This window comes from Etheostoma cragini, chromosome 10 (genome assembly GCF_013103735.1).
Source record: "Etheostoma cragini isolate CJK2018 chromosome 10, CSU_Ecrag_1.0, whole genome shotgun sequence".
Classification (NCBI taxonomy): Eukaryota; Metazoa; Chordata; class Actinopteri; order Perciformes; family Percidae; genus Etheostoma; species Etheostoma cragini.
In genome coordinates this window covers 9,822,385-9,835,379 of record NC_048416.1, presented here as the reverse complement: position 1 = coordinate 9,835,379, position 12,995 = coordinate 9,822,385, and the positions used below count along the sequence as shown (strand labels likewise).

At 42.9% G+C, this 12,995-nt stretch overlaps 1 long non-coding RNA gene across 1 annotated transcript; it reads left to right on the top strand.

Annotated features, from left to right (window-relative positions):
- The first annotated feature begins 2,071 nt into the window (after positions 1-2,071).
- Positions 2,072-9,185, top strand: LOC117951243. The gene is made up of 3 exons (XR_004658104.1): positions 2,072-2,082; positions 4,253-4,254; positions 9,077-9,185. It is a non-coding gene; the product is annotated as an uncharacterized LOC117951243 (long non-coding RNA).
- The last annotated feature ends 3,810 nt before the right edge of the window (positions 9,186-12,995 follow it).

Sequence of the window (12,995 nt, the reverse complement as noted above, 5' to 3'; positions counted from 1 at the left end):
CACAAATGTGATGTAGCCACCGTCAACGGTTACCGTGTAAACTGTAAAATAATCGATTTTCAAATCCTCGAAAAAAATATTACCATGGTTTTTCCCACTCCTACTCCACACCCTTCCTGTGTTGTCACTGAACATTACCAATAAACTCCTGCAGAATAGTTGCATGTGAGGGCCTTTTCACATCAACAGCCTTTAGTTCGGTTGAATAGAACTATTTGTTTGCCTTGCTGGTGCGGTTTGTTTGGACCGGTGGCCTTGATACTTCGTCAATTGAAATTGGAGTGGTTAGTTTGTGGTAATAACGTGATCCGTACTCGAATCGCACCAACTATACAAACTCCACCAGTCTGAGCTAATGTCTCTTGTACTCGTGTAGCTTAGCAGTCTTAGCTAATGTCTCCTGTAGTCAGGTGTGTTTAGCTGTCTGAGCTAATGTCTCTTTTACTCTGGTTTGTTTAGCATTATGTAATGCAGCAGAGCAGCAAACTGTAGCAGATTGCAGTGTTTCTATCACAGATATAGACTGTGGTCGAGCTCGCCGTCCGTCACTCGTCTCTCCGTAGTCAAACCAGCTGTCGGTAAAGTTGGAGACAGACGCCGGCAGAGCGAAGTCTTGGTGACCAGAGCAGACGTGGTAACATCTCTCTCATCTCTCTTTACTCTCTCGGTAAAAAATTTTAATGAAATGAGCTGCTTTGACCACTAGACCAAAACACAGGGCCACCTTCCTCTGTTTACTTTCTTGCTCCCACCCCCAGACATATCAACCAATAAGAGGACTGGATGTTCTTGCCTGATTTGTAATGAAACAATTTGTTACTCTTGGATTTTTCCAGGTGTGAAACCAAACCGACCAAAGGCGAATTGCTCCAAGTTTACTAACTTACTAACTCACACACTGATTTGGACCAAAGCAAACAAACTACAGGTGTAAAAAAAAAGCCTTACTGTCATTCACAGGAGACTGGTTGAACAAGGCAAAAGGCAAAGCTTAGACATCCCCGTTCTACTAGGGGGGCATCTCCAGTGGTCTCACGGTCTGATTCAATCACAATTATCCTGTCAATGATTCAAATCCATTCGATATCACAATGTATCGCAATGCGTCGCCTCCTCAATATTATTATATATTGCCGCACATCGACAAATTCAAGCAGTCAGATGTGTATGTATGAGCTCCCCTTTTTGTTGTATCTGCTCTTAAAAAAGTCACTTCCTGAACGTAGCGGAGTCTGAACACAGCAGACAACAGAGACAAATTACAAAAAGCAGTGAACTGGGCGCCTTGGTAGCTCAACTGGTAGAGAGGACGCCCATATAAATAGGTTTAATACTCAACGCAGTGCCCGCAGGTTTTTAACCAACCTGCGTCATTTTTAAGCATGTCTCTCTCTCTCTCTCTCTCTCTCTCTCTCTCTCTCTCTCCCCCTTCATGTCTTGAGCTGTCCTATACAAATAAAGGCCCAATCTGCCCTCCAAAAATCCTTAACAACTTCAGTAAGCAACAATTGATTGTGGTCTGTCATTGCATCGATGCACAATTGCTTACGTCCACATTGCGAGAGTTTTTTTCAACAGCCCTACACTTTCTACGCTGTTTACAAAGATGTATCAAGAAAAGGACGTCATTAGTTTGCATTGTTCGTTTTAATATGTGATGCCAACTTGATGATCATGATCACAAGTGTTGAGATGTGAACTGTAAAGTATTTTGTAGTGGGGTCAGGCCAAATACCAACAATATTTCAGCAGATGTCACTTCATTAATGAGAGGAAATTACTCAGGGACTGAGTTTTTTATTTCACATTCTACACACTGCAGTAATAAATTGCCTGAGGCAAATCCTTGGAGGCAAGATGCCCAGACACACACTCTATTTCCTGCTTACACAAGGGTTTACCCACAACAAAACTAATATTAGGGAGGAGAAAAAACAGGCTGGAATTGGGCTTATTAGCTTTTCAGAATTAAAAGTTCTTACAAGCAACATCTGTTTTCCCGGTGTTACCTGAGGGTCTGACTGTTTCAGGAAACAATTACTTCCATCCCATAATTAACATGAGAATTTAATGGAATATTAAGTACCTCAGCAAGTACAACGGAGCTCATTAGGAGTGAGTTGTTGTATAGTGTCTCTCAGCTTCAAGCTAAACTGACGATATTACTATGATTACTACTACTTACTATGAACATTATCTTCATATCCTTATCTGTAAAGCTTTGTTTGGATGTGTCACATAGCTGACCCTGTCTGCGGGGCTGTACTTTTTTTAATGTCTTAAATTTCTTTGGTATTTGGACTCGTAGTTGCTGTGGACTTGGCCATTGAACTCACCCAAAATTATAGTTGGTTATCGACCGAGTCCAGCACTTCATGCTTTTTTTCTCGAGGACGTACGACACACCGGCACGGTCCAACGATCTCTGATACTCAACTCCTACTCAAAAAGCGATTTTACAAAATTTCAATTCAGACACACAGTATTTAATCAAACATAACCTGAGACTTTGGAAAACTCATTTCAAGCACCAAAACTATTCCCAAAACACATTATAAAATAAGGTTTGTTTTCAAAAGAGATGTGAGGACTTTCAAAAAGCTAGCATCAACGTTTCAGCTATAGCACCAAATTTTCACTTAACCCATTTCTCTATCTAGATTTAGCGTCACTCTATGGGAAGCTAAGTTTGTTCTCAACATTTTGATGTAAAACACATGGGAGTTGTGCAAATACATTAAATAGGTATTTTGAAGAAGATTTGTGATTTAAACCTTAGACTGGGTAAACCCCGCCCACTCTGCCGACCAATGACAAACCGGCTTACCTACCTGGTGCGCTATTGGCGGGTTTAACACCAGGACGATAGAGACGTCTATTGAGCTTGGCTTGGTCTGGTAACAGCAATACTACTTAAATATATTTATTTAGAACAGCTCAATAGAGACAGAGATGGGAGAGAGGGGACCAAAGGACCTCGAGTTGGATACAAACCCAGTTCAATGGCGAGGACTTAGCCTACATGGGGCGGTTTCTCTGAGCTTAAGGCTGTCAGGTGAGCTAGAGGCTACCTATAGGCTTTTTTCCAAAGTAACTTCCTCGCTCACCCGGAAACTGAAGAGGACTTCGGTCTGTGTAAAGTGTCTAAAAATATAGATCAACATGAATCCAACATATTATCGAAAAAGGAAGTTTTTCCTCGCCACTGTCGCACTGTTGCTTGCTCTTGAGGGACCTACTAGAACTGTTGGGTCCTTGCAAATTATGTGGTCTAGTGTGGTCTAGACCTGCTCTATCTGTAAAGTGTCTCGTAATAACTATTGTTATTAATTGACACTATAAGTAAAATTGAATTGAAATTGAATATTATATTAAATGAAAACAACAAAACATGTAATTCACACATTGATAACAGTTAGTATGGCAGCCAGTCACAGATACAGTTAAACTCAAGGATTCATTAGGACAACCACGTGTATGTTTAACATAACAAGTTATGTATAAATTATACAAGGATATCTATGCATCTATTTCCATCGGTCTGACCCAGTCTGCCTGCTGCGTAAAGGAATAAACCTCTATATACAGTATGGGCGCTCTACCAACTGAACTATCCGGGCGCCCATTAAAAAGATACTCTTAAAATAGAATATATAATGTCTCTCACATCCCATAAATTATGAACAGCTAAGTAAGTGGTCTTGAAGAGGATACTTTTTTTTCTGTCTTGGTCTAAACTGGCTCTCATTTGGACTTGGTCTTGAATTGGACTCGTTTAGACCTGGTCTTGGACGTGTCTTGGACTCGGTAAAGGTGGACTTGACCACAGCCCTGGATTTCTGAAACGAGCACAATGCTACCACTAAACTAATCAGGGTTACTAATCTATCTAACTATGCTGCTTTCTGATATAATAATGTTGTAAAAATGCATCCTATTCTCAAACTTTGTCCCTGCGGGTCATCATGCCCACTGTAGCTACTGGAATTGGCAGGACATATGTGAATGTGTGTGTGTGGGGGGGGGTGCGAGTGTTGTATGTATATTCTACAACAAAGCAAAACCCAGGCATTTGTTACATTTACTTTTTTACATTTGTAATTACAGTATATGATAATTCATATTTCTATTGTTTTCCCAGTAACAATGACTGATTGATTATGTTTTCTAACGTTGACAACAAAAATGTTTGCTAGCTAATGGCTAACGTTAGCTATTGTGAAAGTTGTTGACCAGACCAAATAAACTAGAGCAGTGAAGTATTTTAGTCTAATGCTCCTCTTACCATACACTGACATTTTACCTTCTTCAGAGAAACTAAACCAACACCAGGTCACATGGTGGGTAGGTCAAGAGGTCAGAGAGTGTGGAGCATTTATATACAGTATATACTATATAGATGTAGATAGATATAACTAGTTAGATAGAGAGAGAGACAGTAGTTATGGGGCCTGTTAGGATGACCACTTAATTCTCATGTTTTAGTCAAAAAGGCTTGGTAAGAGACATTCCCAGGAATAACACAGAACCAGTGATTAGTTTGAGGGGTCCGGGACGGTTCAGACATCACAGGAAATGGAAACATTTCTGAGATCTGCTGTCCCAATTGATCTATATTAGTCGTTATAGTGTACTAACAAGAAATAATGCACAATGTGCACTGTGCAATATAATTAAACTGTGACTATTAAACTTAAAAAAAAGAGCAGCATTTTTTGTTGGAATTGTTTACCACCATCAACAAAACAGATTTATTTTCTTCTGTCTGAAAGAAGCTTTTTACTATTTCCTTTGTAAAGAATGCATTCATGCATCTCCATCAACAGCACACACAAATAGCGGGTCAGTCTGCATACTGAAATTTTTGAACTCTTTATTATGTCACTTGTCCAGTGTGAACACATTGCATACTCCTGACAGAGCCGACAGGCAGTTCTAAAGGTCAGGAACATAGACATTCTCAGACATTCGCAAACACAAAGCCAAGGGGGCCTGGGCATGTGGAGCATTTACAGCAAATACACAGAGCCGCCCTGGGTAACTGTACTGTAGCTAAACACAGCATGAATGTGCCTGCTTAGACCTTTCTCCACAGCGCTGTGAAGGAAGGTCTGACTAGTCCACACAGCATTCTGGAATGGGAGAAAAACATGGTAAATTGGCATTTTGTTTGCTCATATGCAAAGGTTCGGTCCTTGACGCAGCGGCTCACGGTTTGAGTCTGACCTGCGGCCATTTGCTGCCTGTCTTCTTTTTTTCTCCAGCTTTCCTGTCTATTAAAGGCTAAAATGCCTAGAAGAGTTAATCTCAGCAGCCATTAAGAGTGTGACCAGCATTTGCAAACCTGTGCTGATATATAACGGTCTCTTTGTGCCACTAAATACTACTAATTGCACCTCCAGTGGTGATTTTACTCCCTCATATTAAATGAAACAAGCCGATAGCTCTTTGTTTGATGCACACTGTAATTTGTAGTGTGACTGAGACTCACCTGTTTTCCTTTCAACACAGCAGGTCACCCGGGGTCAGAGTTTAGAGTCCAGGCATGAAATCTATGGGCTTCCCAGGGCTGTAAATTCACTCTCACACACATCCAGTTATCTCAAAGGCCAACCATTTAGACCCTCAGGTGTCGTAAATCTTGCTCTCTGGCTCCCTTGACAAGCCAGACACCAGGATTACAATTCCACATCTATTGCTCACACTAAAGCCCCTAATTCCCTGTTACACAAAGCAGAAACAACCCTCCCTCGCAAGTGCTCCAAAAAGTCAAGAGATGGGGGAAAAAAAGTACTTTGGAAAGTATTTTGTGAAGGAGCCAACAGCCTGCAGTGACTTTGCGGTGCTTTGATGATGAATAGTAGCTGCTGCCGCTCAGCTTCACGCATCATCCCAGTGAATCCGACTCACTCCTCCTGATGTGCCAATTAACACTGTTAATTACCAGCAATTAGCCCAGCCGCACACCTGACACACAACACGCAAGCTGTAAAACGCCTTGCTCGCTTCGCTGCCAGTGTGTAATTTGACATTTATTTAACTTCTTTACTCCATTTTATTGATTTGCTTGCTTCTTCTCTCATTTTTTTAATGGATTCATATTTTGCATTTGTGTGAACGTTTATTTGGTTTTGTATCATTGGCCCATTTTTTCACGTTTCCCATGTCCAACCATTTTTCATTAGCAGGCTTATTTCATGCGTAAAACTGTAGTTAGAGAAAAGGGAAGGCAGTTTTTTTAATCCAGTCGCTCAGTTATTTTTTTCATTTTCAATCAATGCTCACAACATAAAATCAAAAGGGCTCATGGCCAAGTGAAGAGTTCTTACATTAGTTTAAACAGGTCTTTAAGATGCAGTAGGTAAGACTTATAAAACTAACTTTTTTGTCATATTTGCTGAAACTGAACCTATGTCCGAGTAGAACTACATGAAGCAGATAATGTAAAAAAATCTCCTCTAGCACCACCTACAGCCTGTAGTGTGATTTGTAAAAAATCCACCGCTCCCTGTTCAGATGCATCAATCAGGGAGGGGGGGGGGCTTACTGCATGTCAATCACTGCTCATGTACATGCAATTTCATAACGTCCTCCCCTCCCCCGCACATGAGCTGCACATAGGTTCCCCCCCCCCCCCCCCCCCCCCCCCCCCCCCCCCCCCCCCCCCCCCCGCTCTATCGTGCACAGCTCTCCCGTGTAGGGGGGCGGGGCTTACAAGACTGCTTTGGGCTTTAGCAGAAAGGTAGGAGGCCCTTAGAAGACCTGCGGTCTCTGAAATTTTCCTACATGTACATGCAACACTACCTCTAATACTCATTTATTTTTAACCCATGGTGTTGTAGTTCTTTCTGTAGCTACTCCACACTTATTTTTTCTGTATTATATCTACAAACCCGACCAACATGCTTCTTATATTGCAGCCAATCAGCTCTCGTGTCATTGGCGCAAATCTCCTTCGGATTACACCACGGACATAAAACAGATTTTTATTCTTCAGCTATGGGGAAGTTAAAGTTAAACGATACTTGGCTTGAACAAAAAAACTAATTTTGGGGCTGAGTTGATATTGTGATAATGGTCTTAAATGTCATTCACAATGGTCCTAAAAGGTCTGAAAAAGTCTTAAAATTGACTTGGTGAAACCTTCAGGAACTCCGAGTACTCTTTAACAACATCAATCTAATTCCGCTTTTTCTTACGAGCGAGACTCATCATTTAACACAGGTGGCTTTAGGTTGATTTAGGCCTTTGGATAATTGACAAAGATGTTTTTTGACTGTTGTTAAAAGTGTTCCCTTGGTGGTGGTGGGACAAAATATTACCTGCTTACTGTACTTCAGCAGCTCTCATGGATTAATTTAAAGAAGGTGAACTAATAATAGTCTTTTATTTCCAGTGGTATTGACGCCTAGAAATGTTGTTTAGTCAATTATTGTCCTTCATCTCATAGTGTTGCTCAAAGCAGATGGTAACTCTTAGACTGAAACAAACACATTAGCACATATCCAGTGCCAATAGTGTTTTTTGTTGTTGTCCTTTCTTCCATGTTCTAGGCATCACTTTTTAAAAGCATCCGGTGCATACACGTGTGCGTGCTTACAATTTCTTTATATCACCTCACTAAAGCAATATCTAACAAGAGAAAAAAAAAGGATCATCTGAACTTGACTTTCAGAGTTTGGATTAAAATCTGATTCATGCACATAAACTCTAAAATGTTTAAACAACTACTCCCTGACTGCACCTGTAAGATGACAGTTACTGACACAGTAACTTATGCACACATTAGAGCTGCAGCCACACACTCATTGATAGTTAGAGAAAGAGATTTTTTATTCAGAAGGTAGCAGAGGTTGCTAGGAAACCATTGTTGAATGGCATGCATCGTTAGCGTGTTAGCGCTGGCTGCCTTGCCTCTAGGTATGGCTGGGATTTCAGATTTTGCCGGCGAGGTGAAAGCGGCTGAGAAGATAAGGCTGTAGAAAGCGATGCTCAGTGCTTGGGAAAAGCAGGGATCAAGCTGAAGGGCGAAAACAGTCGGTGAGTTTGATCCTATTCTGCCTGTCCACATGTGTTGTTTTTTCCCTCCACTTCTTCTTTCAGCTTCATACGAATGTCTGTGTCCGCCTTCCTTCACTAAAGCCGAGGAAATAATTAGACAGACCTCAGGGGATTTGGGAAAGTGTAAAGAATAAATCGTTGGTTTTGGAGCAATATTGAAGAGGTGGATCATGTTTGCCAAGATGCGTGCACACACACACACACACACACACAGATTGGAAAGACACAGAGCAGCTACTAAAACGTTTAAAAGGTTTTAGAATGGTTGAGCAAATTGTTAAACATATAGATAATCTGTTTATTTTACCACAAAAAGCCATTGCCATGAACACTACACAATACCTGCAGTTTCTACAAACAACCGTTATGTTTCCATCCACGCGTTCTTATCCGAATTAAGTGATATTGAATAAAAAATGCCTTTTGGAAGCAATACAATTCGATGGAATTTCATGAATATCATCTCAAAAGAAATATGTTCGGTCTCATAGGATTTTATCTTGATTTATATACGGCTTGTGTGATACACGCTGATGGACACATTATATGCCAAATAAATAGTAAATTGTGATTAAGTTTTAGTTCATTTTATGGTTGCAACCCGTCACAACATGAAGAAGAAGAAGAAGTTTTAGTTCATTTCCGCCCAGTATTTCTGCTCGGTCTGCACACATGGCAGGTGTCAACAAAGACAGATGGTAGTGGACAGACGAGGAGACGAGAGACTTTCTGAATTTAATTTGTAAGGGACTTGCAAAGGAAATGGCCAACAAAGGTTAGAGATAAGCAGTTAGACGTCCTGCAGGGAAAATAGAAGACGCTCAGACTATAATACATGTCTCAAGAAAGAGTTGTCTCGCAGCGGTGCCGGAGGGACAATAAAAGACAAGTTACATCTGCATCATCATAGGAATGTGTTGATAGCATCGTTGTTTTCTTATTATAGCTTGATATGTCGCTATCAACTGGCACAGAAGCACTACAATTTATCAAATATTTCACCATTTGTTTGTAGACAAACTTTCGTCTAGAAAAAACTTTGTTCGCAAATGTTAGCTTGAATGTTGTGCGATTCAGTGCAAAAATGAATGGAAACACCTTAAAAGGTCTGAAATCAATTTGATATACCAATTAGATCGCAAAACTAGAAACAATTGATTGACAAGTGGATGGAAACTTAGCTAATGTTTCATTTTTCTCCAACCTTTTTAACTAACTAGCCCCAGAAAACTTTTTAAAGTACTTGTGGTATTAGTACTTGAAGGTTAAATACACTTAATCTGTGTGTGAGTGTGGTGTTTTGCCTTCAGGTTTAGTGAATCGACCCCCTACCGGCCCTTCCTGTTTTTGGTCAAAGTGCATCTTGAACTACAATAAATTTGAAGTCGCACCATTTAGTTGTCAGCCTTATTTTTGCTGAATGGACTCACTCCTTTTATCTGCTGCAATCCTTCTTTTGTTAAGCCTTCAAAAGCATTGTCTGTAAGTACTAGTTTAACACAGATCATGGAACAATATCTGGGCTTTATTTTTGAAAATCAGTAAATTGTAGTACTAACCACATGTATTAGCTTAACTACTTGCCATGTAGACTGCACGCTTAAATTAATATACAACCATTGCATAGTAGCTATGTAGAGTTTAAATTACAGTGTATATTTTGTGCATCTTGCGTATTGTATAATTTTGTTTACGTTCTACAGTTTCACTCCTATTCATACTTTATGTGACGGTGAGGCCAAATAAATCACCAGGACCTTGGACACTATATCCTGACTCCCGTATTCTTTTTAATGGAGTTTGGCTTACTTCTGAATTGTGTAGACGTACACACACAAGGAGAGAAGCACAGTGGTTTCATCACATTTAATTGACAGTGAATGAACAAAACCACTGACTGTCCTCAGACTCTGATTCAAATGCTGTTAAAATCTGAACAGTGTACAGTGCTTGACATCACATGAGCCCCACCCACTGCCAACGCCGAACCAATGAGAAGAGGTCACAGAAATCTCTGTCTTTCTATGTATTAACATACTGAAATCATACACATAAAATAATGGAAGAAGCTTACTTGCCTGAAAAGTGAAGCCAATGCTGAAGTGCCTTAAACATGCGATATATCTTATTTCCAGCATTGGTTGACTCCACTGGTTGCAAAAAGAAGTCTGATTGTATTGAAGTCTATGAGAACATGACCTTGCTTCTCACTTGGTTTATTATTTAAATAAACATTTTCATAATGAGTGTATGTAAATGGACTGTATTTATATAGCACCCTTCAACTCTTAATGACTACTCAAAGCGCTTTAACATAGTACAGTAACCATTCCACTCACACACATTAATCCACTGTGGACCAGGCTCCTGTACAATGTGCCACCTGCTTTCTTTTTCAAGTTGCCTTCACACACATTTACACTCTGATGGCGCAGCATCGGGAGCAGTTTGGGGTTCAGTGTCTTGCCCATGGACACTTTGACATGGGATTGCAGGGATCAAACCACCAACGTTTTGGTAGGGGACCGCTCTAGCACTGAGCCACAGACACCCCAATCCCACCTCAATCACTAGTTTTCTTCTTTGATGCAGCAGGATGTTCGTTAAGTAAGTGATGGTCCCATTTATTTAAACTAGATGATAAAGCAGCGGATGCTTTAGGACCTGTCAATCAGGACAGAGGCTTAGCGATGCTAACCATGCTAACATTTGGGACATTAAAATAACCCTCAACTTGTTTTTGGGTGTTTTCTATGATTTCAACTTAAAAACATGCTTACGTTTCAATTTGGGTTCTAATCTGCAGCATGAAATGACCAACTTCTCTGGTAACTACCAACGTTATACTTCCCAACCGCACTCCTGCTCTTCCTCTGACAGATTAGATAGAGAGTCAGCCAAAGGCGGGAGTCTAGCACAACCACCTCCGACTGTCCAAAACCACTTTTCTGTTGACCCTTTCCTTCACGTTGGTTGCAGGTGGTAGCATCAGCGTCTGCCGCATTTTAAACCTGTTCCAAGCCCGTTCAAATTGTTTGTGTTGGTCCTCTGTCCCTAACAGACAATCACAAAACTCTCACTTGATGTACTAAAATTGAATTATATACAGTATGTACATACTTTTTAGGGGGCTGAGATAAAATTTAGGGGGGCTTAAGCCCCCAGACATTCCTGCATGGGAGAAATACGTGTTCTTGTTTATTGGTATTTCTTTAAACCGATTGCAATCGTAATGGGCAGACCTAAAGACAATTCCTCTGCAAAATAGCCCCGGGAAGGGACTTGATTTTTTTGAAACGTGTACTAAATGGTAAAACGTTGTCGACATAGACTGTTGTGTCACGGAGTAACGTCCGTAAAACTCGGTTGATATCACACGGTACACAAACTCCAGTCTCCTGAGTCTAAAGTCCTTTGTTTGTTTGAGCCATCCGCACAACCCCAATCTGCAGCCCTCATGCAGATTTTGTGCGTCTTTGTCCCCTTGCTTCCTTGTTTGCACTCGCAATATTTTCTACGGCCACAAACGCTCACTGCTTAACAAGAAAATGTAAACATCAGCCATTGTGAGCTTGTTGTGAGCCTATATGGTCATTTTTCTGGGTGAGGAAGGTCTGCCAGAACAGGCCAGCAAAGCTGACAAATACACAGTTCTATTTCGTATAGGCTTCGCCCTCTAAGGGCTACGCTATTGGGTTTATCCCTTCGCGCATGCGCAGTCGTGAAGATTTTCTTTCCCGCCCTTGCGTCCAGCTCGGGCCTCAACTACGTCCGCATTTACTGCATAAATACAGAGCGGACCCGTTGTTCGACTCCCACTTTTTCTTCAACTTCGCAGTATGAAGTCAAGCTCAAGACCTTCCGCCGGTGCCCGCGTCTGCCCCTCCTGCCGGACCGGCTACATCCTTCCGCCGGACCTCCATCCCCGTTGCGAGGCCTGCCTGGGTGCCGTTCACGCCGGCCAGGCTCTTACCCGCCATGCCTCCTGCTAGTTCTGCGCCCGCCTGTCATCTAAAGAGCTAACTCGACGGGCGGAAGCTTTTCTGGTTTGCCAGGCTAGCGGGGACGGAGACGGCAGCTGGGCAGACAGACAGGAATCCGGCGGCGCCTTGGAACCGCTGGCGGACGGCGTTTTCGACGAGCATGAGTCCGCTGACTCCGCTCTCTCCGACAGCGCATCCATCACCGGTTTTCCCTCCCCCCCTCTGGGAGGATCCCCCTCCTCCCCCTTGGGAGGACTGGGCCTTGAGACGGCGATTGACGCTTTCCCGCTGGAGCTCTCCCCGTCTCCCGAACGGCCCGGGGCACCACCCGAGCGGCCTTCCCCTTTGCCCCACCCGGCTCCGGCTTCCACCGCTAAGGCTCTCTTCGCCGACCTGCCAGAGATCATCAGGAAGGCGGCGGAGCTGAGAGGCATAGCGCTCCCGGCGGAGCTGCCAGCCCCCGCTCGCGGCCTTTTGAGCGGTGATGTTTACGCCCAGGAGCCGCCGTCTTCACGGGCCCCACTCTGGTCGCGCTTTGCGGAGCTTCGGCCTTTTGTGGAGGAGGCTTTCTCCCAGCCGGGGAAACTGAAGGCTCCCGTCTCTCGCTATGCCCCGTTTACTCGGGTTCAGGGCGATACAGACGCGGGTTTTCCTTCAGTCCCTCCCCTGGAGGGGAGCCTGGCGTCCATTTTGCTTCCGAAAGCTACTTTCTTCGGCCACCGGAAGCCCACGCCTCCCTCTCCACAGGATCAAGTGTACGCCCAAGTCACTGACCGGGCCCACCAATGTGCCGCCCAGGGACTGGCGGCACAAAACAACATTGCCTTACTGGCCTCCGCCGTCTCCGCGATGGCCACTACTCCCAGCGCCCTTCCCTCGGAGCTTGCCACGGAGATTGGTAAAGCTATGACCGCCATCCTTACCCTGACCACAGCGTCCACGGTGGCACTG